The 26,715-nt window shown below is 35.4% G+C and overlaps 2 protein-coding genes across 9 annotated transcripts in view; both read left to right on the forward strand.

Moving 5' to 3' along the window:
* esyt2b (extended synaptotagmin-like protein 2b) overlaps positions 1–26,715 on the forward strand; it is an 846,120-nt gene that overhangs the window by 475,231 nt on the left and 344,174 nt on the right. The gene's annotated exons all lie outside the window — the stretch shown is intronic.
* Positions 1–26,715, forward strand: part of sorcs2 (sortilin-related VPS10 domain containing receptor 2) — a 306,229-nt gene that overhangs the window by 66,604 nt on the left and 212,910 nt on the right. The gene's annotated exons all lie outside the window — the stretch shown is intronic.

Consider the following 26,715-nt stretch of genomic DNA (forward strand, 5'->3'; position numbering starts at 1 on the left):
GAGAGATAAAGGAATAGTTCATTTGCTTAATTTTCTTCGGTAGAATATTAAAGAAGACTTTAGCTGCAACCTAGATCATTGATAGGAACTTTGAGAGTTGGAAAAATCATATACGGGCAAAACAATATTAATATGTGTGGTTCATAAATTCACATTAAGGACTTGAATTGAAGTAATCTGTTTGTGCAACAAACTGAACATTCTGTATAACATTATTAATGGTAATCCAAAACACTCATCAAGAACCACACGGTTTAAGCTAAAAACCTTCTTTGCTATAAAAGTCTCCTACTGTAACTGTTGGATGCTGGACAACGCCGTTGAGAATCTATGTGCGGTTCATTACAGGCAGTTAAACAGTACAAACAGTATCATAGGGGTAATTCAGAAGCGTAGTCAAAGCAACAAACAAGTGATCAGTACAGGTGGCAAAGAATCTATATAAACGGTAAAACAAGGCAAGGATCAAACACGGAAAGACATGGGCTATGTTTGAAATCACATACTATTCAGTAGGTAATGCATTTGAACTTACATGTACCACTTGAACGTTAGAAAAGTACGTTCTATACAGTATGAATGTCAGTTGTATGAATGGAACTTGGATGTAGTATTAGTAGTAGTAGTATTTATTAATTTTCTTTTCAGCTGAGTCCCTTTATTAATCTGGGGTTGCCACAGCGGAAGGAATCACCAACTTATCCAACATATGTTTTACGCAGCGGACGCCCTTTTAGCCGCAAACCATCACTGGAAAAACATCCATACACACTCATACACTACAGTCAATTTTAGCATACCCAATTTACCTATAACACTTATCTTTGGACTGTGGGGGAAACCAGAGCACCCTGAGGAAACCCATACGAACACGGGGAGAACATGCAAACTCCACACAGAAATGCCAACTGACCAATCTGAGGCTCGAACCAGTGACCTTTTTGCTGTGAGTCTTGCTTGCTACCCACTGCACCACCACATTGCCAGTATTATGTAATATGTGTATAATAATAATAATAATAATAATAATAATAATAATAATAATAATAATAATTATTATTATTATTATTATTATTATTATTTGTAGTAGTAGTAGTAGTAGTAGTAGTAGTAGTAGTAGTAGTAGTAGTAGTAGTAGTAGTAGTACTAGTAGTAATAGTAGCAGTAGTATGGCCTGATGTTTCTACAGGTTTTGGTTCTATCCAGAAAATATAATCTTTATGCATTCTCTGATGCAATGCTTTCAAGCTGCTGATAAATGCACATCTGTGCGGTAGATGTTAATGCTTCAAACTGATTCATTATTTGGCAACTGCATCCATCTATTCTACAAAATAATTTATTCTCATAATTTTCCCAATAATTTATTCCCATTATTGTTAAGAAAGGTAACCATATTTTACAAAGTGTCCTTTTTCACATGGCTGTCAACAATGTTTTATAAAAGCAATAAGCAATGTTGTGGATCATTTATGACAGTTATGGAAAAACGCACTTGGCTCGCAGTAACATCACTGTGTCTTATGTCTCCAGTCTGCATCTGTTCAGTCCACATCTGCTAATCAGATGTAAAATAAAGCCATTGTTTTGTCTGTTAGAGTAAAGTGTGGATTATTAAATTGTGTGTCACCACTAGAGACACTTCAGGGAAAAAGCACAACAGCCATTTGTTCCAATTTGATATTACTTCCAGCTAGCCTTCAATTTCATTACTTTCCTAGATTTATGGATTACATTTTTTTTCCTCCTGGGTGTTTAATAATAATTTTGCCGTTATTCCTTGTGCACCTGTAATTTGACTGTTTATAGATAAGAATTGTCCCAAGTGTCCTTATTTCACTCCTCTCGCACAAAGGCCAATTGAATGTGTTTATGTACATCTTACATTCAGGAAGCCTTGCTGTAAATTTATCTGGCTGATTCATCATTCCCTGACACAGACTGTACACAATACACACATACACACACAGTCCACCGTGTGCTACTGGTTTGGACATCCTCCCATTATGAGTCTCCCCGAGGTCGTTTCTCTCGGTAAAAGCCCTGTAATAATGTCTTCTCTCCCCTGGTGTCATATAACAGATTATGGCTGTGTTGACGTGAAGCACCATGGGAACCTTTCGCCTCGCTGACCCAAAATCAATCATCATTATCTGGGGAAAGTTAAGAAGCACAATGTAGAGCCTTGTAGTTATGTAACCTGCAGACAATTTCATGTGTGTGTGTGTGTTTTTTTATTCTTTTTATCTTGAGCTAGTGATAGAGTACAGTTTGTAGTTGTGAAAAATTCATTATGCTGCATCATTAAAAGCAAAATATATGAGCTCATCATCAAATATGCTGCAAATCTGGTTACTTTCCATGAAAGCAATTGCATTTGGCAGCGAATAGTTATAAAAACCAACCCATTAATCACATTTTTGTGTAAACCTAGTACCTTTACTTGCTGTGCCATCAGTCCTCTTTAGAGGATGGAAAGAGTGCTTGAGGAGGCAATTTCTGCAAGATGACTGTCAGAAAGGTTGAGCTGAAGAATAAACGAGAGGCTCTCTTTTCATTCACCTCCGCATGATAAATGCTGCATGGTTTCAGATATAAACATTGAGCCTGCGAAATGCACACAGCGTTTGTGCTAATCAGTTTGTGCGATGCTCTCTGGTTGCGGTCGTGTCATTAAAGTTCAGTGAGTAAGGTAATGTGTTCTGCTTTTCAAATGTGAGTCATTATGTAAGGCCTTTGGAAGGCCAAGCTCTCACCCTCTGCCTGTTTTTCTGTCCTCTTTCTCATTTGTTCACTTGCTCATTCATTTACTCACTCATTCAGCTGGAGTTTCTCTCTTCTTTCTTTCTCTGTGTCACTCTCTCACACCCTGTCTCTCTTGTGGCCTCTACTATTTCATGTGCTATAGAGTAATGTGCTTGCTTTCGCAACACTGATGCTGGTGATGTGCTTTGTAGCAGATCAGTAGAGGGAAATAGAAGGAGAAGTTGTGAAGTTTGATCAGTTTTGCACTGTATCCTTTTGGCAAAACAAATTCACTTCTTTTTTAGGGTTTGGGGTGAGATTTTTGTTAATGTTTTTCTCACTAAGTCTGAATTTATTTAATCAAATGTACAAGAAATGACATTGTATATAGTGTAAAATGTTATTAATTCCTGTGACTAAAAGCTGAATTTGCAGCATAATTTGTCTAATTGTCAGTATCACATGATCCTTTGGAAATCAGTCTAATATTTGCACAGAAAACATTTCTGTTTTTTTTTAATAGTGAACAGAGTTGTGCTAAACATTTTACAGTTATAGTCAAAATTATAAGCCATCATGTAAATTTGGAGTTTCTTTTCCAAATATTTCCCTAGTGCTGTTTAATAAGACACATTTTCAACATATTTTTAACATAATAGTAATTTTTATGTTTCAGATAACTAATTTCTTTTCCCTGTTCCATGATGACAGTACATGATATTTTATTAGTTATTTTGCAAAATACTAGTATTCAGTTCAATGTGCAATTTAAATGCTTAGCTGGGTTAATTAGGTTAACTAGGCAAATGATCTTAATTAGCCAACTTATTGGACAGCAATGTTTTGATCTGTAGGAATTCAAAGAAAACAAATCTTAAGGGACTTATAATATTGACCTTAGCACATTTTGTTTCTTTATTTTTTTAATCTTAAGCTAAACACATGCGGGCATTTCTAATTTCTTTCTGTTTACTGAAAGAGTCTGCAGTAACGAAAACAGGAGACTCATTAGAAACAAACAGACGACCAGCCATAAAGTATCACAGGTTTATATAGAGTGGCCAACACAAATTACACACATTCCTGATATCTAAGTCCAATCTCACACTCAATACACTGCAATTACTGTGGTATCAATACAGCACTACAACATACAAAAGATAGAGATTAAATTAGAATGTCACTAACCAATTTTATATTGTTTAGATCAGCTGTAGTTTTTAATTTTACACTGAGTTTTTTTCCTCTAAGGGCTTATTATGCAAGCTCTGTCTCCAGCTATTGAATGGACAACTTCAACCGTCTTTGCTCTGCTCTGACAGGCTAATGGCCTTCGACCCGCTGTATCTTAGAAATTTTAAATATCACTATCCTTATAAATAAACTATTGTAAATAGTTACAATCTAAACAACTACATTCTCATCTAAAAAAGCCTCAAAAGTATGTTGTTGTCCAACAGCTGGAATATTTTTGTCCTGTAGTCCTGTACTGTAGTCCTGTAATCCTGTGCGTGCCACTTGTGTTGGCGGAGTAATACACAAGAGTAAAGAGGCTTAGATTCAAGAACCAGACAGAACTGTTGTATATTACCTGGAACTCCCCCATAAACACTTAAAACTGAAACTTTACTTCTTTTACTTCTTTCTCTTCTTGCCACTAAAGTTTTAACCGGTAGCTATCAGACTCAGACCTTTGCTTAATTTTAGCCCTGACAGGACTCCTCTGTTTGTTGCTTTTTGATAAGGTCAGCGCTGCTTGGCTCTGGGGTTCTTCCAATGCTTGTCAGCGCTAGCCCGGACCATTGTTTTGCCTTCAAGTCATGCAAGCGTCTGATGGCATCGGCTTTGTCCTTTTTAGAAGTTTATTAAACCAAGGTAAACTTCAGACTCCTTGGTTTGTTACCCAGGGTGGTCTGTAATGTTTGAGCCAGGTTTGGTTTTTAGTAAATGTGGTGATATACGTTTAATACCGTTTAATACGGTGTTGTTACAAAGGCAAGTAAAGCGTACCTGTCCATATGTTTCTGTATTATTGGATGATGCTGGAGTTTATTTTTGTTATATAAAGTCTTGTAAGCATAATGTTTTAAGAACATCATGTTTTAAATGTTATATATTCAGATTTTGGCTGTGAGAAATGGAAAAAAGTTCAGTTTACATTTAATGTTGAAATATGAGGGTAGTGATCTGTTCTGTATGAATCTCTTGGCTGTTACTCAAAACTGTCTGACATCAGTTGCTTTCATATGAGAAACGCATTTGGTGTCTACTTTATTATGTCTTTTATCCTTTCATGATGATGTTTTGTGGTTTTGCGTATAATATGTAAGAGATATTATGTTTGTAGTTGGATCTGTTCCTAGAGACGCCTTAATTCATCACTTTATTTAGTAAAGGCTACACCCGGAGCAATTGCTAACACACTCACCATTCCAACAATCTTTTTCTGTGCACTTTTTTTAATATGCTCCTGTTTGATGATAAATGGATCCACTAGTTTAACTAAACTAGCAAGTATTGTTTAAATGTGAGCAGGTGACTAATCTCAATATTAATATTGGTTAGTCTGTATCTGTATCGTTATGTAAAGAAGGTCCTATTAAAGCATACCGCTGTGAAATACCCATTAAAGTTCTAACCACAGTATTCACGTATACTGTCAAAGTAAAATTTCTGTTTTTTTCTACTCTTTAGATGAGGGGTACCTAAACGTTTTCTTGTGAAGGGCCTAAATACAAACTTTATAAGGCTGTGGACCAAAGGTAAATATTGTTGCTATGGGTAATTTCCTAGTTTATTTAATAATATTTAAAAATAACTAAAAACATTTTATACTGAACTCACAACAGTAAAAAAAACAACAACTAATTTTTAACAGAATTGAGTTACACTAGTTTTTGCTTGATTCGCTGATGTCTATTGCATAGTCCTCTGTTTGTCGAGTGAAAACTCAGATTCATTTATACCTAATTGAAACATTTAATTCCAAATGCTTTTTTGTAGCGAAATAAAACAAACAATCAAACAAACAACCCCCCCTCTATCATTCTCACATGGGATGGTGGGCCAAATCAAAGGTTACAATGGGCCAATTTTGGCCCTACTTTGTGCATCTCTGCTTTAGAAGTATGGGTCAGATTTTTGTTGTTGTTGTTTTTACTGTTTTTAAAATAGATCTTTTACTGTATACTCAAAAATGCTTCAAATAAAAATAATAATAATAATTGTGAAATGTTATTTCAACTTTACAGTTTACTTCAACTTTACAGTTTTTCTTAGTTGCTTTAGCACGTTTGTCCTAACACTTTCTAGTGCAAATGTCACAACTGTCTGCTTTGAATGTCTGTCATAATATTTTATGAAGTCTTTAATCTAAAAATACAATCTTTTTTTTATAACATAGTCTATAAGTGTTCATATTGTCTGGCAAGCAGGTGAGCAAAATCTTGTTGTGAAAATATTGTTTTTGAAAGACATTTCTAAAGGAAAGTTATGTTTTTGTTATCAGAAAGCATTTTTTTTTTTCTGTCAGAATGTTGTTATTGCTATCAGAAAGTTGCTAGGCAACAGAAAGAAGCCAGGGTATATAGGTTTAATTTAAAAGTTATATGACAAAGTGTAAAAAGCATCAAAATAACTGCATTGGTAGTTCTAGTGTAATGCATTTATTAGATTACAAAGTTGATTTGTTTTGCATCATTTCTCTTCAGAGTTGCACGGTCAGTCACATTACATCATTGTAATGTGATGATTTGCTGATCAAGATATAGTTCTTATTATAATAAATCTAGAACAGCAATAAATAAAAACAGCATTTTTGGTCAATTGGATCAATCATAGACTCAGATGATTGCAGTTTGGAACATTCAAAGTAGATAAATAAGAAATATGTAAATTATAAAAGTGGTTTAATTTCAGAATATTTATTTGAAATGAGCTATAATATTGAAGTCTCAGATATTTATCTGTTCCTCAGACTGCAAGCAGGTGATCTCTGTTCCTGTTAGGATATTGATTCTGCTAAAGTGTTAAATGCAGCAAAACCCCAGTCTATCTCAGGATGGATTATGAATTTTGAGACTGTGTGAAGATGCATGTGCTCAGCTCAGCAATGGAGGCCGCTTCTCTTTGTCTGTGCTCTCCTTTAAACTCTTCACCCTTTAATTTTTTTCCACTTTCTTATGAGACTTGCCTGGCCATCAGGTAACTGGAGACTGTAATAGTAATAAAAAGCCTTGAAGAAAGACTTTCCATTTTTTTTATAAACGTATGATCCCTTCTGGTTCTGTATCCTTTTAGCAGTGAAACAGACCTCTGCAGAGAGATGTAGAGATTCACCTGACAGCTAATGAGAGCTGTTTTACCTGAAATCGCTCTGTTTCACAATAGCAAAAAAGATTATATGTAGGTGAAAGCAGTAAACTTAATATCATCTATAAAAAAAACAAAGGTAGAAAACAATGGATATTACTTTAATCACAGACACATGAGGTCTGGCTCAGGTCAAAGCTGGTATTTGGTTTTGCTTTGGTCTCTTTTCTTGTAACATTTTTCTTGTATTTACAAATGCTGACCACCTTGAAATATTCTGGAAACAGACAAAACAGGGTGGTCCCAGATTTACTGCCCCTTAGTTGAAACAAAGCACCGGTTGCCAGTAAACATAGTAGGGATTCTCCTGCCAGTTAAAACAAATATCTATCACCATTTGTCTGACCCTACCACGTGTTATTATGGCTAGGATAGGAAATTAAATAAGACCTTAATGTGAACATGCAAGGAACCCAAAAATGTGCACTTTAAAATATTAATAGTTGCTAGTATCTTATGGTTGTTTTCAGCTAATGTACACTTTAGAATTGCATTTCGGGACTTTGAAGTAAAATATTGTGCAATAAATATAGTAAATAATTCCATACAATTAAAGAAAAAATAATGGCTGCTCCTTACCCAGTTTATCATTGTTGCAAATTACAGTTCAAGAGTTCACACTTAGCTGATGGTTGATAATAAAGTGTATTTAGCATGCTGTCCCAGGAAAGGATATCAGGATATCCTCGAGCCTGGGGCTCCCTCTCATTTGAAGGGTGAAAGGGGAGTTTTAGCTCAGGTAGGTCTCGAGAACTCCCTTGCTTGTGAACGTGCTGAGATATAGCTGACTAAGAGTTTGTCTTAAGATGTTACTTTAGAGCAGTCCAATTACTTATGGTGTATGTCTTAGGAAACCCGGGGAAAACCCACGTGAGCAGAGGGAGAACATGCAAACTCTGCACAGAAACTCTGACCGGCCTGGTGGGGGGCCGAACCAGCGCCGTTCTTGCTGTGAGGCGACAGTGCTAACCACTGGGCCGCCATGCTGCCATATCTGGAGAAGTGGAGAAGTAGGGGTCAGTGTGTCAATATTCACCTGATTGTTGCAATATACGGAGCTGATGTGGTACCAGCCATGTTCAATCATAAGTATTGTGAAACCGCACAACATGTCAAGTTTTTACCATCAAAGCCCCATAATGCAACTCAAAAGCATAGATAAATAGAGAACACCAAATAAATAAACTAGAAATAGATCAAATTTGATGGCAAGGCATAGATAACAAAGAAACGAGAGATTTAATGCTAATGCGAAAAATGTGGTTGGAGAAAGAAAGTCTTCCATGCCTTCTTCTGATTGGTTGTGATATTTGATAAATTTTTGTTCCATGCTGTTTTGTATTTGATGTGGACAGATATACTGATTGTCAAATCCTAAACTCCAAAAAGGACATTTGCTATTTGTTTAAACTACTTAATTTAAATGAGCAGAAGAAACATGATTCTTAAGTTTTTTGGGCGGACAACTTAATTTTTTTTAAGTATAAATTACTTAAATTTGTAAAAACTAATAAGTTAACATAATTCCTTCATGTTGTCCTAACACAATTCGATTGTGTGGAACCACAGTTTGCAGTGTATCACATCATGTTTAGTGTTTATGTTTTAGTCCATATAGTAAAATTACTGGAATACTAATGATCTTTGAATAAACATTTTTGAAAAATAATAAATAAATAAATGAATATATATATGTTTATTTATTTATTTTTTTTGGTCATGCAGGTTTGGAATAACTTGAAGCTATGTAAATAATAATGAAATAATGAAATAATAATTAAATAATGAAAAAATTCAAATGTTGTGGTGAAATGTTCTTTTTTAACAATTCTACTTTAAATTAAAGAAATACAAATGATTTAAGTGGATTATACCTTAAAAGATTTAATAGTGATCTGCTTATAAGTAGGATTATAAGTAAAATCAGAGAGCAGATACTGTAGTGTAAAAAGTGTGCAAAAAGTTTTGGAATGAGAGGGCAGCAGTGAGATGCTTTTCTCCTGGGAGTCAGAAAGGCTCATGTGCACAGTTTAATGGAGCGGTCAGGCCAAAAAACACTTGATTCAATTAGCCATGAGAGCATTAGGCTGAGCTTCAGAGATCTCTCTATACTCTCTGTGTTTACGTTGCTCTCCTCCAAACCTTGTGTGGTCAGCGTATCCCTCTTAATTACTCTCACATCAGATGGATTCCTTTCTAGTGGTCAGTGTAATTTCCCCTAATCCAGATAAAGGCTCGCATTGAATAATAGATTCATATGTGCATGGCCAATCTAGACTTCTTGATACAGCACCAGCCCACATCAAAGACCTTTCCATTAATCCAGCCAATGGTTTTTGCTTTGTTTGGAAAAGATTAGAGGGTAAAGCAAACATTTTGGGTGTTTATATCGGAGCATATCTGTTTGTGTTTTATGTCATCTGAAACGGTTGGCTTGTCTTTTAAATATAGCTGCATAATGAGTCTTTTTGTGGTCCGTCACATTTTATACTGTTCAAATATTATTACCTTTGTCACCGGCAAGGAATTACAATGCTTTGATTAAAATTGATTTGTGAATCTTGACTCTTTCTTCTTAAATAAATTAATAATTTTGATCAATGTTGTATTATAATGATCAAAAGTGACAGTAAAGACATTTTGAATGTTACAGAGGATTTTTTTATGGCTAAAAGATTTGTAATATTCTGCTCATCAAAGAGTCCTTTAACAAAATAGTAATCAACACAGCTGTTTTCAACACTTCTATTAAAAAGTAAATTGAGCTGTGAACTAGCGTGTTGAAATGGTTGATGAAGGATTGTGTGAGTGGAGTGATTACTTTTTTCCAAAACCAATAAAGAGAGTAGAAAAAAGCTTTGAATACAAACAGTTGTAACATTATGTTTTTTTTTTTATATATTTAATAAAAGAGTTGTCTTGTAAAAGTGATTTACATTTACTATAAGTGGGACCACCTTTAATGGTTTAATAATAACCACAACAAATGTTTTTTTAGAGGTTAACTTAAAAAGGTCTTTTTTTTAATAGAATATTGATTTGATCTGAATTAAATCTTGCAGTGTCAAAGATTAACTCTCTCTTTATAATTTTACAAATGTAAGGTTGTTTAATACAGGCCAGTATTAACATTACAAATTGCCATCATTTACAATACTTTACCAGAAAATAATGTTGTTGCCTATCCAAGTTTTAGAAACAACAAACAATTACTTGACTTCTAGTTGATCGTTTGGTATCAGAAGTGGCTTACATGAATTGCAAAAGCCTCTAGATTACGCTTATGTTACCAAAATAAAATATGATTTATCCTTAATTTTTAATTATTTAAATAGGAAAGTAAGGTCTGACCTTGTTTAGACAAAAGTCTTGTCACCTAACAGAAATAATGTTCAGTATAGAATATAAAGTCATGGTGCAGTGGAAAAGGAGTTATTATTTTGTATGACTTCCATGAGTTTGGAGGACTGCATCCATACATCTCTGCAATGACTTAAATAACTTATTAATAAAGTCATCTGGAATGGCAAAGAAAGTGTTCTTGCAGGACTCCCAGACTTCATTAAGATTCTTTAGATTCATTTTCAACACCTCCTCCTTCATCTTACCCCAGATATGCTCAATAATGTTCATGTCTGGTAATTGGGCTGGCCAATCGTGGAGCAACTTGACCTACTTTGCTTTCAGGAACTTTGATGTGGAGGCTGCTGTATGAGAAGGAGCGCTATCCTGCTGAAGAATTTGCCCTCTCCTGTGGTTTGTAATGTAATGGGCAGAACAAATGTCTTGATACCTCAGGCTGTTGACGTTGCCATCCACTCTGCAGATCTCTCGCATGCCCCTATATTGAATGTAACCCCAAACCATGAATTTTCCTTAACTAAACTTGGCTAATTTCTGTGAGAATCTTGGCTCCATGCGGGTTCCAATAGATCTTCTACAGTATTTGTGATGATTGGGATGCAGTTCAACAGATGATTTATCGAAAAAAGTTATCGTCTGCCACTTTTCCAAATGATCAACTAGAAGTCAAGTTATTATTTGTTGCTCTTACAACTGGGATTGACGACAAGACTTTTGTCAGGTAGTTTTTAATCAAATGAATATTATTGTTAAATGATATGTTGATTTATATTTCTAATAATGTCTGAAATTCTTTATTTCCATGTCCTTTGTTTCTTGCTTACTCTGGTTCCAGCACAAGTTTATTTGGTTTCTTTGACCTTTAATGGTAATTGTTCCATTACAGTCATTACTTGTCATTTTTAATGTTAAGCTGGAACCTGGCGCAATGCAAACATATCTGTTAAGCAGGGGCTTGTCCATGGCTTCAGTGGAGCGTGAAGCGTTCATGTGGTCTGCCTTAAGGGGACGCAAACCAAATGGGGTTCACATTCCACCGCTTTTTAAGACAGTCAGTTTCAAAGCCTAAACAAAGACTAAAAACCAGCACGCAAAGCATTGTTGCTGAATCTGAACCTTTAATAGTCATGCATAATGTATTCATTTGTCTTTTAATTCAATCCGGGCCTGGTCCCACAGCTTCTCAACCTCGTCCTTTACATCAGAGATAAAAGTTATCGGTGCTTTGTTCACTTCACGCAAGTACACAAATAAGTGAAGATGGATAACATCAACAAACTTGTCAGAAAGAAGCTTCGGGTTCTGAATGCTAATAATGAGACAGGACAGTTTTACCAGAAGAATGATACAGGGATCATGTCGAATTTAAAGAACGTCAAGAAGAAATGTAGATGGAAATGTATCGTTATTGCCGTGCAGAGACCATAATCTATCAAAACAAGAGAGAGCTGTGGGCAAGGGGCACATGCACACAGAATAATGGAGAGATATGGGGGAATTATCACAACATAAATGGATGATTGAGAGAAAAGGATTAGTGTGTTGCAAAGGTGACAGCTGTTATGCCAGTAATAACAGCTGTGTCCACTATGAGCCTCTCTTGCTGGGTCTGGCTGAGAAAAGCCTTCACTGTCAGCGTGCCAGCAGGCCTTGCCAGATCTTCTATCTGCAGAGTTCATTATAAGCCTACTTTTCCTCTTAGTTCATCAGTGCACCGGTGCAGGCCGCTCAATCGCATCTCAAACACATGCGCACACTGTTAGACACTTCAATTCTGTTTGCGTTTTCACTCAATTTCAACAGTCTGGCTGGATTTACTGGGAGCGATGGGAATTAAATCATTGAGAAGTAACAACACAGCTGGACTTTAGGTCTGCGGTCACTCTTTTCCTGCATTCCCTGCATCAGCTGCTTTTATGTGTCACACACATGCTGTGCATTTATTGGCAGTCTGTACTTAGGAAATGGATGATATGTTGCGTTAGAAGCGAACTAAGGTGTGTGCCAGAAACAATAATACAATCCAGTGAGACTGGTTTTTAAATGATCAGGTGTGACTTTGTGTGTTTATACTTCTTGTCACAAGTCTCGTTGTGCAGAGCGGATGTTATGGCGAAACCTTTTCAGACTAGCCCTTAGGACATAAAAGAACAGTTGATTTATTTTATTCTCTTTTATTATTGAGAAAAGGAGTTTCAGCCTTTGTGGCTAATTAGCAACCCAGCCTCATTGAAAATATGTGCCTGTTATGACATCTTTTGAGAAATTATTTTAGACATGTTGAGTGAGTGACAGTGTGTTCAGTTCAGGTCAGATTCAGATTAATGTGGCTTTTATCTTATACATTGGTTCATGCATGTATTGCAGCAATTAGAAAATTAAATTGCTTAACTTTAACACTGGAACTACCAGAAATCTATAAATCATTTGCCTGTTCATATAAGACAGTAATGAGTAAAATTTTGATCACGTCATATTTACATTCAAAGTTTCTATAAGGATTTTAGAATTAAGCTTCAATGTCTGTCATACTGTATTTGCCTCCGGCGCCTAGATTGAATCTCTGCACAAGCTTAACCAGAGGAGAAATGGTCGTGCCAAAGGTTCTCTCAAAGTTTTTTACTTAACTTTCATCAATTGGTGAAGTTTGTTCCTTGCCACTGTTGCCACTGGCTTGCTTGGTTTGGGACTTGTGGAGCTGCAGATCGATGGATTTGCTCTTCAGTGTTTGGTACTTTCAGCAGTGAATTTTAAACCACACTGAACTGAACTAAACTGAACTTCAACTCTGAAAACTAAACTGACACAGTTACAGTTTACAAGGACTTCTTCTTTTGTTAAACTGCTTTGACACAATCTACATGGTAAAAACACTATAGAAATAAAGACGAATTGAACTGAATATTTTATAAAGTCATTGTAATATAACCTATAATTTTGTATGTGTTAGACACATTAAACCAGGCTTTAGTCTCTATTTGAGAAATCACCACAGTGGAATGAACCGACAACTATTACAGCATATGTTTTACGCAGCAGAAGCCTTTCCAGCTGTAACCCAGAATTGGGAAACACATACACACACATGTGTGATGTTTGATACAATTGTTAAGATGTATTAGTGTTCAAATCATGCATGCTAAAATAATTTCATCTGAAAACTGCAGTCCATTATGTCTATAGGTGTTTTGAAAAAAAAAAAATGTTAGTTAAGACACGTTTTGCAAGTGAGCCTGGATTGTTATTTAAGTCTTTTTGGATGGTAAAGTTGCCGTATTGCAAATAAATGTAATTAATTGCTTTGGCAGTAAGAATAAAATAAGTAGCTGCAGGTTGCTCTCAAAACTAATTGCATTATAATTGCACATTACATGTCTAATTATACTTTAACATGAACTCTGCGATGTAAAGTGTGCCATTACATTAATACATTAATTTTTTCTTTCTGAAAGTGCTTTACCAAACATTTCCTGCACGCTTTTGATTAGGAAACCTTTTTGACTCGAGCAGACACATCTGCTCACTAATTCTCTCCTAATCTGAAATTCCTGAGATTACCTCGTCAATCTGTGTGATTGGTGTGTGATGGTGTGAAGTAATCTTCAGGGGTCCATCCTAAAATCCTCGACTTCACTGCGGATTATAGGTAATCAGCCTGGGATGGATTAGCATGTCACATTTCAAACTGAAGGACTCTCCAATTAGTGCTGAGGACCAAATATTAGACCGTTGTTAATTTAAAAAAGACATTGAAAGACGTTGACAGTGAATGGCTTTGTTTGTGTCTATTTGCCTGCGTGTGGTCTCACTGCATCAAACGTGTTAGCTGAGAGATTGTACATTCTTGCGCAGTGATTCATTTCCATGTCTGGCTTTATAAGAATGACTTTCTGTACAGACTCTGTGAATTATTTTCCCTCTCGATCGTGATTTACTGCCCTTCAATGAAATGGCAAGTTCATTGGAGTGTCGAATAGTGAACTGAAGTCAGTGCTCTGTGCAGTTGCAGTTCGCATGCGGTATGTTTGCCATGGTGCCTTTTTCAATGGTGCCTCTTGTGGCATTGTGTTTGTCCATTCAAGGCTCGTCACAGGCTGGTTGACTTTTCTCTAATAAATGTCACCAACTGGCTGAGAAATGGCATTCTCCCAAAGTTACAAATAGAGAACTTTTGGCACTTTTCGAAAGAATTTGACAAATTACAGGAAAAAACAGACACATTTTCGAAGTATTGGAGAAAAAAAAAATTGAACAGACAGCTTTTAGAGCAGCCTGGGAAAATATGACTGGAATAATAAACATCCATGTCCACACTGTTCTCTTTTGGTTTTGAAGAGCTTCAGGCATGAGAGAATGAAACATGCTACATTGCCAGTAGGAGGAGGAAACACAACCGCAGACAGACATGGGAAGGTCAGGCGGTTCATCACTGGCCCCTGATGTGTCTTACTTGAATGCATTTCCATAAAACACCATGTTTTCAAAGACTCTTCTTTTAAGAAGGTTAGAATTAAGACTGGCCATTAAAGATTGCTTTAATTATTACAACATACATTTTCTGGGTATAACAACTGATTAAATATAAGGAGTAAATTTGATTAAATTCAGTTTCAAAAAATGATGCATATGCTAAACAACATTACAACATAACTAGCTGTAATCATGCTACATTATTGTGCATTTCCAATGTGCAATCCATTCAATAATTTTTCTTTGGCTTAGTCTCTATTTCAGAGGTCACCACAGTGAAAAGTGGTTTATTCAATTCACATACAGCACATGTCTTTGGACTGTGGGGGAAAACCGGAGCACCCAAGCAAACAGGTGGCGACAGTGCTAACCAATGAGCCACCATGCCACCTATTGTGCATTTGTATTGTACCAATTTACTATGTGTTTGACATGATACAACACAGAATTCTACGGAAGTCAGTAGTTGATGCTTGTTCAGTCAAAATATTTACATTTGCTTAAATTGAAGCAGATGTTGCCATTTATGGTAATGAACATGAATTTTCTGCATCTCAACTCAGATTACTGTCAAACGGGCGTTTTGATACGATAAATTTTATATTAGTTAGTAAAACATATAAACATAAAACATAAAAAATATTTTATTAAATCATATGAAATTGTCTAATTGTCTCAACTTACATCCATCAAACTGACATCAATCAAATTTAAAATGTGTTAACACCTGATTAACTCATTAAAATATGTTGAAGTAACTTAAAACATGAGTTGTTATGACTTTCTGTCATGTAATTTTTTTACAGTGAGGAAAGTGTTCTAAGAATCAGTCTGATGCTAAAACCATAATTAATTGATCTAGTCTGGTTTCTACAATTTGGCCCAGGAGAAAAAAAAACAATCTGCATTTTAAATATGTATATCTTTTATTGTAGATTTAGGCTGATTTGAAAATGACTGTGATCATTTTGGGCCATTTACCCCAGCCCATTAAATCAAAGTCCCTTTAAGGCAAGTCACTTCACTTGGTGGCCATCTTTCAAACACCTCTTGGGCAGTATGCTCAGGCTTTCTGTCTGAATGGGGAAACATCACACTCTCCAAAACTGTTTGCCAAGATTACGATTACATTTCATATCTGAAACCACCAATAAAATTTAACAACAACTGTCTCATAAGTTTTGTTTCTAAATGTTCAAATCAAACTGCATTTTTTCAAGGTGCCCAAGCTAATGCTCATGCACGCACAAAATTACCGAGATCACTACACCAACCTCGTTTATGGCCACTCTACACATTATCATTCTTTGGATAATGCTTCGTCTTCATTTGCGTTGCTCTTCTGAAGTAATTAACAACTTGGTCTTAATGGAGAGACTCTTTCAGAAATGACAGCAACTCTGTTTACAAGTTTGTTTGTGTTTGAGTAATTGTTGTCATGTGATGTGCGTTTGACAGGATGGACTGTACCTCAAGTTTATTTTAATCAAAGACTTTAAAATACCCATGACAAGTCACTTGTATAGTTTTGAATGGGGAAAAGTGTAATGGTCAATATGGCAAATGAAGCCCCGCCTATAGTATAGGAGCCAATCATTGATCGCTATAGACTGAAATTTCTCTGTGGGAAAAGCTCAGACCAATCTTGTACTTTTATGACATGTTTGGTGGTCAACAAACGCACTGGAATCTCAGCGGATACTTGGTTCACAGACATAAGAAATATATCCACATTAAGCTTGAATTCTGTGCGTTTAAATGGATCAAGTACACTTGAAAACAAGTTTTTTGGTTTTGTAATCTGTATAAATGTTTGTCTTCTGGTCTATAAAACAAACTGAGAACAACATTAACATCAGCACATCCAAAGAATCGGCTGAGAACAATTGTCAGGGAGAATAATTATTGCTTACATAATTGATATCATTGTTTTAAATTTATGATTCTCAGTATCTGACGCACCTGCACTCTGTCTCGTCCTCTAATTAGTAGCTGATTTATAGTATCCATAAAAGGCACCCTGATGTGGAAGTGCTGTATACTTGCTGTCTTTCAAGCAAATTGTAGTCTTTCCCAGCATGTGATGTACTGCAGATATTTCTAGACTAAGATTTAGATGTAGCTAAAACCAGTATGCCAAGCTGATATTCTGGGCTGATGGCCAGTGTGTTGGTATAAATGCTCCGGGATCAGAGCTCTTTCTCTTTGTGTGATCTCTGATAGAGCGTCTGTCTGTCTTTTGCCGTGCGGTGGACTGATTGATGGCTAGCGATCCTCCTGCCTCTATCGCCATTACTCACAGCAGCAGAAATCGTTTTCTCCCCCCAGCCGAACTGTGACCCCTCGTCACACAGCAGAACAGATGGAGAGACAAACTGTAGACCTGCCTTTTCTTTAGTGACAGCATTTTGTGTCACTAAAGAAAAAAAGCCTCCTGACTTATGGATAAATGATTTATGCGTTAGGGCTTTTGCGACACAGCTCAGAAGGCTACAAGAGGTGCTTTTATACTTTTCATATCTTGGCATGCCAAATCTGTGTGTATAATGCTTGAGGCATTTATCTGCTTTTATGCAGGACAGTGATGGTGACAAATCCCAGGGATCTCTGCTGAGGTTTGAGAAAGAAAAGCTCCAGTCTTTCTTTTATGCGTGTTTTTAATGCACACTGCTTTAAGCATAAGTAGCAGCACATATGAAAGAGAACAATATTTACAAACACTTTCTTTTTTCATTTTTTATTTGAAAATGAAAATATGAAAAATGTATTTGATGCCCAAAAGTCATTTAAACTTACATAACATGCAACTGACATAAAATATCACATTAAATCAAAATAAACACCATTTTAACTTATTTTATTCTTACAGTATCATAAAAACATATCATGATGGCTTATAGATCACATCATGTTGCTGTGTTTTTTGTGTTATTATTTCATTTTTTCTGTTATTATTACATGAGATTGTTGACACCTTATCAAACTAAAACCAACTTATCTTAAACCAACTTATCAAAATAAAAAAGAAAGACATACATGTATAACATATTGATGCCGTACTGTTATTAGGAAATGTATACTTTGGCATGAATTAAAAATTATGTCGTGCTGAAGGCAAATTCAAGTTACCCGCCTCATTGAGAACAACTGTATAGACCACAGCTCAAACATTTTATAACAGTAGAATTTTTAAATATGTTTTTAAAAGTTTCTTAAATAGCAAATCTGCAAATTAGAGGGATTTAGGAAGGATCACCTGACTGTATTATTCTACAAAAGAATCTGCTTAATTTCACAGGAATAAAGTGGTTTATTCAAAAACTAATTACCAGAGGATCACATGCTTATGATTGACCACAGCTGGTCCTGCATTAGCAACACATGATTCACCATTCGAATGATTCTTAACTCATTTCACTGCAGCTCTAAATAAAACAATGTTTTTTCTTACCTATTTTGCATATTTAATTTCTCAGGCTAAATGTGGTGCCTCACAGCAAGAAGGTAGCTGGTTTGAGTCCTGGCTTGGTCAGTTGGCATTTCTGTGTGGAGTTTGCTTGTTCTCACTATGTTGGTGTGGGTTTCCTCCGGGTGCTCCGGTTTCCCCCACAGTCCAAAGACGGATGCTATTTGAATTGGATTAACTAACTTGCCATAGTGTATGACTGTGTGTGTGAAAGAGTGTTTTCCAGTAGGTTGCGACTGGAAGGGCATCTGGTGCGTAAAACATATGCCGGAATAGTTCACTCTGCTGTGGCGACCCGTGAATAAGGGACTAAGCCGAAGAAAAATGAATGAATGAATGAACAAAATGTGCCTAAAAAATGTGTAAAGGAGTGAGAAAAACGGGAACTCCTGTTATATATGCAAAGATGCCGTTTCAAGGATACACATTTCTGATGGGTGTACTGAACAGTAGTTGCTAGGTAGAGAAGTGCAAGGTGTCATTCCCTCACCTTCCACTTTTTTCAGCACTGTAAAATAAATTGTTTTTTTTTTTCTTTGAAAAACTGAGTTAACTTGTTGTCTTAAAAGTGACAAGTTGACTTTACTTAAAAAAAGCGAGTATTCCTGATGTAACTTGGAGCTAGTAGATTGGCTTAACTTATTCTTTATAATTATGTAACTAATTTACTAATTCATTTATGTGTTAATTTCCATGCAATGAACTTACTTTCTAAAGTAAATTCAACTAATAATTTTTAAAGCAAAACAAGTTTGAGTTTCTTTTGAGTTTTGTGAACACAAAAGAAGACATTTTGCCATTTACTTTCATAATTTATAGATGTTAATTTCTTCCCTGTTTTCAAAATTTTCAAATACAGTATATCTTCTTTTGTATTCAAGAAATTCATAAAGGTTAAGGGTGAGTTAAATGATGAGCACATTTTCAGGTTTAGGCAAACTATTCCTCATACAATCAAAATAAAGTATTATTATTATTATTTGCCTGTTTCTTAAAAGCAGTATATAGCTAAAATATTTATAAAATAAAAGCTGTAAAACTTGATTATGTAACCACTCCACAGCATGGATCAACTTGACAGCTGTAAAACAAACCAAATGTAAACTCTTGTTACAGGCTGCTCATAGTAATTCACAGTTTGCATAATTGATCTTTGAGTGATCACAATACTCTTAATAACAGGCTCTTCTTTTGTCCTCTGTGTCGATTTTACTATATCTCTCCCTTTTCACCTTTTCATGTCTGCTCTCACTTACCCTTGGTAAACAGATAAACTAATAAATGCCATAATATACCTTAGTTTTTTTTTACTGTATATATATACACTCACTGGCCACTTTATTAGGTACACCTATCCAACTGCTCGTCATCGCAAATTTCTGATCAACCAATAACAACTGCAGCAACTCACTGCATTCAAGAATTTAGACATGATCAAGACGATCTGCTGCAGTTCAGACCGAGCATGAGAATGGGGAAGAAAGGTAATTTAAGTGACTTTGAATAGGGCATGGTTGTTGGTGCTAGACGGGCTGGTCTGAGTATTTCAGAAACTGCTAATCTACTGGGATTTTCACACACAACCATCTTTAGGGTTTATAGAAAATTGTCTGAAAAAGAGAAAATATCCAGTGAGCGGCAGTTCTGTGGCCTCATATGCCTTGTTGATGCCAGAGGTCAGAGAAGAATGACCAGACTGGTCGGATCTGATAATAACCACTCGTTAAAACCGAGGTATGCAGAAGAGCCTCTCTGAACGTACAACATGTCAAACTTTGAGGAGTGTCCACCTAAGAACAGGAAACTAAGGCTACAATTTGCACAGGCTCACTAAAATTGAGGGTGTAATGGTGTAGGGCACATTTTCCTGGCACACTTTGGGCTCATTAGTACCAATTGAGCATTGTGTCAACACCACAGCTTACCTACTGTAAGTATTGTTGCTGACCATGTACATCCCTTTATGACCACAGTGTATTCATCTTCTGATGGCTTCTTCTGGCAAGATAACACACCATTTCATAAAGCGTGAATCATCTCAGACTGGTTTCTTGAACATTACAATGAGTTCGCTGTACTCAAATGGCCTCCACAGTCACCAGATCATAATCCAATAGAGCACCTTTAGGATGTGGTGGAATGAGAGATTCACATCATTGATATGCAGCCGACAAATCTGATGGCCAGTGGGGGTCCAACCCGGTACTAGTAAGGTGTACCTAATAAAGTGGCCAGTGAGTGTATATAGTGGTTAAAAACAGTATTTGGTCATTTGTTTATATATTACAATAACTGATATATTACTATAGCAACTATAGAATTACCACAACAAATACAGTAAATTCAAGTACTTTACTATATTATGGTTCATAAACACTGTATTATTCACCATACATGACTATGGGATTTCTCATGTAGGATGTTCCCACAGTTCACAAAAACAAACCTCTGTGTGTGTGTAACTCTCCTTGGCTCTCAGCTGATGTCAGCTTTGTTGTTGCTCAAGTTAAATGATGTGAAGATTATTCTCTGCATGCTGATGTCAGTAATGAGTTCAGTGGGCTTTGCTTTGCTCTAAGCCGCTGATCATCAGTTGTTCTTTTTCTCAAACTGTGTTTCCGTGATGGCGGTGAGTGAAAGGCTTTTCTGCCAGTGCTTCATTAGTGTTATACTGCAGACAGCTGGATGCAGACAGACTCTTTCCAAAGGCCACCATCTGACGCCAGTGTGGGGGCACTCGAACCCCTGCGTACATGGAGAAAACTGATGCCAGAAGAGCAGAAATTTGCTGCAGATAGCTAATATGTTTGATTAGCTTCATCTAAATTAAAGGGATGGTGGTTGTATTAATGGATATGGCGTTGTTGATCGCACTTCAGCTGTTTTGTGTCTTGTTTTCTGAATGCTGATCACTTTTCCAGCATTGACAAATGTTTTATTCATCCCAAGAATCCTAGCTGGAAAATGATACTTGGCTATTCTTCCAGATACAGCTGTGTTTGCGGTAACAGTAAGGCTCGTTTTCTTCAGTATTCCCAGAGAAAAAGGCTCTTTAAATTAGTTACAGATCACATCTGCTAAATAGTTATGTTCTTGACAAATTATGGCATGAATGGCCAAGAGGATGTTTGGGGGCCTGAGATGCTTTTCAGATTTGTTTTTGATGATAGAAGCTGATGATAGACAGAGAGAAGGACAGAGGGAGAAAGGAAATGAACATGATGTTGTAGTCAGTAGTAAAGCACAAGAAGCAGACTGCTTTAGCAGTTTTGATAATGATCAGATGGCTGGCTTTTGCTGGAGTTACAAAGAAATATCCAACAAAACAAACAAACATGACAGTATTGATTCACGCGCACTCTTTGTAGAATAGCCTTCAACTAGAAAGGCATTTCTTAAATGTTTGTGGATACAACATAAAACATATTAAAATAGTAAGTAGCTTGATTGTTTTTAACTTTGAGAATGATAACAGAGATACTAGATTGATTCTAAAGAATCATTAAAAAAAATATATAAATATTTTAAATATTCATACCTATATTTCACCATATTTTTGAACAAATAAATGTAGCCTTGACGAGCATAAGAGGTTTCTTTTAAAAAATCTAAGCAACTCCTCATTTTCAAATATTGTTTTTTGTTACAGCAAATTACAGCTTGCAGGAATGTGTTTTAATTTGATAAAAACTCTCAATATGGCACTTAAAGGAAAGATGACACTTATTCTCATGCTGGAGCTCATATTAAGCTCAATTTAGTCAACACTGGACTTCATTTGAATAAAGAATTTGGTAGAACGAAACAATTTGTCCTTTAAAAAACAAATATTTTATAAGAATTATTGTGCATTGCGTACTGAATTACTTAAATCAATAAAAAAATTATGTGCTTATATGATTATATGCTTTTAAAATATGTAGATATGACTGCAGAATTAAGAAACAGGCGTTCCATTTGAGTCCTGCAATACTGAAAAATAAGAAATATTTTAACAGCTTTTGTTAAAAATAAAATATGTATAATATATTTGTATGTAACTTGATAATTATGTACCCCCTCTTTTTTTTCTTTTTTTTATGATTATAATCTTTTAAATTGATTTTCTCATTTAATACTTTTTGTTAAGGAATGTGAAGTGATTTTGTTGTATAATAAAACTTTACATGCTGGTTCTTTTTAATAAAAAAAAAAAGAAGAAATATACAATTTCTGTCACGGAAGGACGCTAACAACGAAGTTGAGGATCCATACGCAGCTTATTAAGAGTAGTCAGGCAGACAACGGTCAAACAGGTAGCAAACAGTAGCATAAGGGTAATCCAGAAACAGAGTGAAAAACATGCAAATGGTCGGTACATGCACCAAAAAGAATAAAACAAGGCAAAGGGTCAGCTAAAAGACAAGACAAGAAGATGCCTCTTACAGTGAGTTACAGGATAACAAGACTTAGCAATATGTGTTGCAAAGAGAGGTGTCTTTATAGTACAGTTATTGATTAATGATGATGAGCTTCAGCTGTGTGTCTGTGTGTGTATCATCATCTGTGATCTGGAACAGGTGTGTGTGAGGTGCATGACGGGAGTTGTAGTTCATATCATATAGTGGTACATACAATACACACAGTACAGTTGCACATACAATATATATTTTTTACTCTTAAGTACTCTGCATCTCCATCCACATTCTATTGAATGGTTGCAAATATATTTTCCAGACCATGAAATTTATTTTTAAATATATTTTGGTTCATGAGGATTGAAAATAGATACATTTTCTATTTCAGAAATCTATTTTATTGAATTTTATTTATAATATATTCAAATGCATTTTAGCCAGAAAAAAGAGGGATTTATTACCATATGAGATGAATCACTGTGCAAGCCTAAAATAGCTCTTGGCTCGTACACAAGCTCCATAAACCATTGCTTTCGTCTCACACTCTTCTGACCTTTAGCGCCTCTGTTGTCTTCAGAGGGAGGGACAAACTCAGGGCAAAACCCTTCTCAGCCAATCCCTCCAGCAAAGCCCTAAGGCTGGTCCAGTCCACACGCGTCCTGCCACACTCCAATAGCAACCTGTCAGTCTCCCTGCCGAGGGCCTGAGTCTTTCTGACCCTTTTTCATGGCGATGCTTCTCCGCTGGGCTTTGCTGTCAGAGATTCAGTGTGTGAGGCAGTGAGGAAAGATAAAGGAGACACACAGACACAAGTCAAACCCCTTCACTCACACTCAAACCCAGCCATCCTGCTAACATGAATAAAAGATTCAAGAGACTTTCCACCTCGTTCTGGCTTTTATACCTCAACCGATCGACCAGAGGAAGGCATTGTTCATGTGTGTTCTCGACTCATCATGTGTTTTATATCGGTTAATGCACTGAGAAATCATTTAGCATTTTGACTACAGCAAGTGCTGGAATTGAAACTGTTTGGGAAAGGGAAATAGTGAGACACACTGCAGAGAGAATCTTTTTTTTTTCATCTGTGTTGTGTTGATTAAAGTAATTACTGCCAACCTAATCAGCAAGATAGCTGGGGTGTTTTTAAAGCTTCGTTCGCGCTAGAATGTGACAGCGAATGAAAATACAAACAGAAAGCCTTCAATGTAAATTATTATTATCAAGATGGCAATATTTACAGTAATTATTAGACCTAATGCAATTATACATTAAACAATATATATATATATTATAAGAACTACTTATATAAAATAAGCTGAATCAAAAAAAATATCTTGAGTTTTTTTGGGACAGTCTCATTGTTTTATGTTCAATAAACTTAAATGTGTAAAAACAATTAAGTTGACTTGAAAACATGAAGGAATTGTGTGAAAGACAGCATTTGTTACAGTGTTTGCACACTGGTTTGGATAAAATCATATTAAAATGCAAATGAAAATACTTTTGGATAACTGAGATAAGCTATGTGTTTTTTTGTAAATGTTGTTTGCTCACTTGCATGTATGGATGTGTGATGTTCTGTATTATTTTGTTACATTAGTTAAAGGCTGTAACAGCTAATATAAATGTGTATATATAATAAAGTTAATCAAAAATTCTCTTCATCATTGATTGATTGTGTGCACAGTGCACAATTCTATAGCCAAAGCATTTCTATAGACAATTGAACAAAAATGCATATGACATTAGGCATGGGACGATGACTGGTTTAAGGGTTTACGTGGTTTAGAAAAGTAAAGGTTTTAAAACCGTCAAAATTTTCTGCCATATCGTACCTGAGGTATATGTACTTTTTGTGTAGATTTAGTTTTTTAGGGCAACAGTATCTCCAGCAGAAAAGGGCCCTCCACATAAAAAGTTACTGATCAGTTCACGGTTTAAGAAACATCTCAAAGAACAAATCAATTATAAGCCAACATCCAATCATGCTATAGAGCTGAACAGTGCAGTGGCTTACTTTATATCCAAAAAAAAGAAAGATCTCCAAAGATGCCTTTTCATAACTTGTGAGCCAGCAGAAGTCAATTATGTATTTTTATTATTTAGCCTGATGTGTTTAGTGTTCCAATTTTATTTTTAAATGTTTCTTAAAATAAAATATATTGTGTTCAGTAGGGTGGAATGTTGTTGCTTTTTACCCAGACATTTATAATGAATATATTTTAGAACAGTAATCAGAATATTGTGAAACCGTGATATTTTTTTGTTGCAAGGTTATCATACCGTCAAAATCTTATACCGGCCCATTCCTATGTGACATATGTTAGGGATTTATATAGACAAACTTAAACAAAGGACACAGTGAGCTGCAGGAAAAGTGAAATAACTGCAATAATTCTGATTAAATTGATTTTCTTTTTAGAAATTAATTGTAAATTTTAAATTAAATTACTCATCTTCATCATAACCTGTAGGCATCATCAGTGATTATTCTAATCCAGTTGAATGGTTAGATTGTGTTATGCAGTTACAGGTTGTAAAATTGCAAACTAGTTATAGGTAATGTTTCAGTATATCAGGATTCACTTTCTGCATTGCTTTGCATTGCTGTTTGATGTGTAAATGTTTAAGCTCGTGACTGGATCCTCACAGGCCAAGAGCTTCTGTCAGCTCTTTCCATAAAGCGAGATCCCTGCTGTCGGATGAAGAAAGTAACTTGGCATAATGTGTGTTCATCAGTTCTTCTGCAGTCAATCCTAAACCTCAGATTTAAAAAAATAATAACAAGCGAGTGGCTACAGTTTGATTTATCTGTCAAATGCATATACTGTTAGTACATAACACCCACATCATACATCTGAGTGCAGTAAGTCTGAAGAACTAGACATACATTGTTGTTGTTACATCTTTTCTTTTTGATTACTTTATTTTTATTAAGAACCTTTTAAAAAATGACAAAAATATACAATTTTACAGTATTCAGTATTTAATATGAAATATTAAATAAATACTATAATAATAATAATAATAATAATAATAATAATAATAATAATTATTATTATTATTATTATTATTATTATTATTATTATTATTATTATTATTATTATTATTATTATTATTATTATTATTATTATAAGTTAATAAAAGACACAACATTGGGTGGTTACATTGTTGCAGATTCAATGCATTCAACAGCTGTTAACAATGCCGTAATCAATCCATTTCTTCCAATCTTTTTGAAATAAGTCCTATTTAATTCTTAAAATAAATGTCGATTCTTCCATCGCTTATTTTTTTCACAATTCCTATCCAATCACCAACAGAGGGGGTGTCATGCTTATACCACTATCTGGTAATACTCTTTTTGCTTGCCACACTTTATATATTTACAAGGTAAACATCCTCCTTCACTACCATCTCTTCATAGGTTGCAGGATAATTTGTAATAAAGTCTTTTGGTATCCTAAAATCTTTTCTGTTCCAACAAAACCTCTTTCCAAATGGTAATATTCACATGTCCAGAAAATATGGAGATGGTCTACATCAACCTTCCCACATATCCTTCAGCAGGTTTGAGGTGTGGACAATTATTTGCTTTTAATTTTGGGAGTAATGAAAAAATACATAATAGATTTTTTCATGCACATGCTTTCCACCTTTGCAGACAGGTTGTATCTTATGTTGTATCTTACAGGCAGAAAGCCATTTTTCAAGATTTTTTCAGACTTTTTTTTTTTTTCACTGTATCTCTTTCACACTGAAAAGACTTTACAAATAGAATGCTAAGTGAATATACTGTATGGGATCCTACAGAAGAGAGATGGATTGAGTGTTCTGAATGAGCTTGAACTTCTCCATTTCAGTCACCTTTTCAATGTAATATTTGAACAGTGCGTTTTT

This window comes from Danio rerio, chromosome 7 (assembly GCF_052040795.2).
Source record: "Danio rerio strain M-AB ecotype USA chromosome 7, GRCz13ab, whole genome shotgun sequence".
Lineage (NCBI taxonomy): Eukaryota > Metazoa > Chordata > Actinopteri > Cypriniformes > Danionidae > Danio > Danio rerio.